The sequence below is a fragment of the Mustela erminea genome, chromosome 6, assembly GCF_009829155.1.
Source record: "Mustela erminea isolate mMusErm1 chromosome 6, mMusErm1.Pri, whole genome shotgun sequence".
Taxonomy (NCBI): domain Eukaryota; kingdom Metazoa; phylum Chordata; class Mammalia; order Carnivora; family Mustelidae; genus Mustela; species Mustela erminea.
The window spans coordinates 136,082,101-136,085,873 of record NC_045619.1 but is presented as its reverse complement, the minus strand read 5'-3'; the positions used below and the strand labels follow the sequence as shown (position 1 = coordinate 136,085,873).

General features: G+C 44.6%; 1 long non-coding RNA gene across 1 annotated transcript; it reads right to left on the bottom strand.

Moving 5' to 3' along the window:
- Positions 1-1,646: 1,646 nt before the first annotated feature.
- Positions 1,647-3,547, bottom strand: LOC116594508. The gene is made up of 3 exons (XR_004287261.1): positions 3,520-3,547; positions 2,846-2,931; positions 1,647-1,897 (listed from the first exon to the last, which is right to left on the bottom strand). It is a non-coding gene; the product is annotated as an uncharacterized LOC116594508 (long non-coding RNA).
- Between the last annotated feature and the right edge of the window lie 226 nt (positions 3,548-3,773).

Genomic DNA, 3,773 nt, shown 5'->3' with positions numbered 1-3,773 from the left:
ATGACTGGACAGATTTCCCAAAACTCAGGTCAACTTTCCAAGAATAGCTATAACCGGCAGCCTGCAGCCCATCCAAAGGAATTTTAGTCTGAATCCATTCCTTCTGAGGTGTGTAGCTCTCCAAGTCCTTATTCTTTCCTCAAAAGAATGATAGATAGGCATAAATCAGATACAGGCACACTAAAACATATATGCTTTTTTTTTTTCAAAGCATAGAATGTATATTCCTATATCACTATCATAATGTGTGTTTCAAACACACTGAATATTATTGTCAAAGAGCCTAACCGTGTAATGCCCCATGGTAAAATGAGTCCAGAACATACCTTTAGTCCAGCATAGACTTTTTCCTGTCCTGATAGGCTTGGGGATGGTGTTCTGTCATCTGTCACACCCTCCTTTAGTTCTCTCACTTGTTCCCTTCACTTACAACAAAATTCTCAGCGTCCTCTCTCTCCAACAGAACAGCGTCTGCTTGCTCTGTCTCCTTCCCAGCCACGCTGCCCCCTGATCTCAGTAGAAGGCTTACAGACCTGACCGGCTGGCATCCAAGGCCATTTATCAGCCTTGGGTTACTAGTTGCATGAGCAACTCTGTCTTAATAAGAGGTACACAGACATGCTTCATGCCCTTTCTTCTACTTCATTCATGCAACTAACACGCGAGAAGTGCCTCCTCTGTCCCAGACACTGTTTTAGTTGCTGAGATAAAGCAGGGAACAAAACAGACCAAAGTCTCTTTCTTCGTGGAGTTTACATTTTAGTTGTGAGTGATTCTTATCAACCAGATAAATAAGGAAAACATCAGGTGTCTCAGGTAATAAGTGCTAAGGAGCAAAATGAAGCCAGGACATAGGGGGTTGTTGGTGTGATATTTTAAGACAGGACGGCTGAGGTCAACTTCTCTGAGAAGGTGCCGTTATGACCTAAGATCCAGCAGCTACGGATGCAGCCATCTTGCTCCCACCTTCTTCTTGACTTCATTTCTTGATGAGCCTAGCTAGACAGCGGTGCAATCTTTTCTTTTCTTTTTTTTTTAAGACACCTGTTTATTTATTTGACACAGAGAGAGAGAGAGATCACAAGTAGGCAGAGAGACAGGCGGAGAGAGAGGAGGAAGCAGGATCCCGGCAAAGCAAAGAGCCCGATGCGGGACTCGATCCCAGGACCATCTGAGCCGAAGGCAGAGGCTTTAACCCACTGAACCACCCAGGTGCCCTGACAGTGGTACAATCTTAAATTCTGCACAGAAAATCTAAGGGGGGGGGTGCTCCAATCCCAACATTAACCAGAGGGCTTTAAACCAGCCGATATGACCAATCAACTCTGCTGTTCATTGCCTAGAATTCCCTGGAGAATTTCCTCAAATGTAGAAGTTATGAGCAGGACAGGATTTTCGGATTGCTGTATTTCCAGCTGTAATAGTCTAAAATAGCACTAAAACAACACTCTTTCCCTCTGGCATCTCGCCTCTCTCCATTCACCCCGAAGCGTCTGTAGAGTAAGGAGGGAAAGCAGGTTCCCAATAGAAAACTGTGAATGATGACTCTGCAGCCAGGTCTGGGTTTCTAGTTCAAGTGAAGACTAAGAGGGAGCAGGTCTGTGCAAGTCGAGATGAATAATCATTCTCGGTGACTTTTATCGATCACTTACTTTTTATTGAAACTCCTACGTTTTAGCCCTTTTCTGAAAAGGTACATATATCATTGTATTTAATCTCCACAATAATTTTGTTGTTGGTGTATTTAATTATCCACTGGCTCCATTTAAGGAGGATGAAACTTCAGGAAGTAAAGTAATTTGCAGCAAGCAATGGCAGATCTAATACCCACACGTAGGCTGAACGTTCATTTTAGAGACCGTACAGTGTTTTCCGTAGAATACCGGCATATGATCAGCTGAAAGGAAAGATTCTCGTTGGTTAGGTTACCCACAGGAACTACAAGCTTTGAGCCTTCCAGCTTCCCAAGCTAGGGTTCTTTTCTTCCTTCTTTCCCTTCCCTTCCTTTCCCATTTCCTTTCTTTTAATTTCTGGGTCAGATGTTGACTTCTCATCTTGTCCTCCCCTGTCATCGTGGTTCTTTCAGCCAAGGATGCTCTCCTGCTTGCTCTCCAGCCCTGAACCTTTAGGAAGCCTTTCTAACACTTTCTAAGCACTAGTAACAATGATAAAGAGACAGACTGTGAAGACTTCTCACTAGGGCCCTTCTTCATCACCGCCCTCTTTTCTCCCGTAAACTCTGCCAACAATGACAAAGTTAACATCGTAGGGGAGGGAGGAAAAATTATTTTCATTCCACCCTGCAGGGTTCTCCAGCCAGGCCCTGTCAATGGTCTGACGAAAGCAGATCAACAAGAGAAAAACAGCAGCTTATTAACGGGGCCTCCTGCATCCACATGGCGCCCAGCCCTCAGCAACTCAAGGGAGGGTCGGACGTGGGGTCGGTGCACCTAACTTAGCAGGGAGAGGGAGGAGGAGAAGGGAAGAAGATCAGTGGACCCTTAGGAGGAGTGATGGGCGGTGTGCTGGTGTGTGGCAGGGTCTGGGTGCGGTGCCGGGAGAGAGCACAGTTGCCTGTGGAGGGGATTTATGACCGTTGAATTTTGTGGGGAGGCTCTGCTTTCAGGTAGATAAGCAATTTCAGGAACTCAAATGCCTCCAGATCAAAATAATTCTTACACCAAAGTGGCATATTTTGGGGTAGTGTGTCCCAATTCCCTTCACCATACAAATATTCAGGGAGCAGCTTATATCCCCAAACCCATGCATGTATGCCCCAGTGTCTCCGGCTGAGGGAAAAGAGCTGGTTGGGGAGTTCCTTGCCACTGGGAAAGAGAAAGCTTACCCTTCTGGCCCTTTATCCATTGTTCCTTGTCTCTTCCAATGCTTCTATCACCGGTCCTGCCTCGAGGGCACCCAGCCTGAAAAAGTCTTGGGTAAGAGAGAAGGTGCCAGAAGAAGGTGCCATTATAGAACCATGAACATGAAAGGAAGAAAAGAGATCCTCATAAATGGCTATTGGCCAAGGTGGGAATCCCTTAGTTACTGGTCATTCCTTGAATCACCATTCGAATGGAAGACACATATTGAATCGGTCTATTCTGTCATGGTACGTCATACAACATGGGGGCATACAAAGGTGACAGAGCTCGGCCCTCCTTTTCAAGGATCTCTCAATCCACATAAACCTGATGATTAATTGCCTTAAAAATCTTTACATTCTCCCTTGCTTTGCTGAGGTTTGTGCGAGGTGAACTGAATGTTGATTTTGGTGGAAATACATCAAAATTACTTTGTTCAATAGGCAAGAGTGTTGCTCAAGGCTTGGAGCTTGATACTATGCATCATTGGTGTTTTTCTATTAAAAAGTCCTAGGAGAAGTGTAGCATATGAGGTTAGTTTATTCACATTTTTTTAGAAACTTCCTCTCTCTTATTCTCCCCACCCCCCACATTTTGCCTCCAATATCTCTGCGTGAAATATGAACCACTTCCAAACAAGTTAAACATGAAGACCTACTTAGTTCTCAGGCTCATTACCAAGGATTTAAAACCTCTCCTATTCATTCCACAACAATGGTTTCCATGGCAATTACCGCAACACATGACATCCCCTGCAGCTCTGCTTAAAAATGCACCAGCAGAAATGGCTACACATCCACACATTCGTCAGGAAAAGCTAGGCTGGGCAGGTCTCTTCCTTGGTGACACTGGGTGTAGGAAATTAATAATAATAATTTTTTAAAAAGACAGTCATTTTGATTTCTTTGTGCC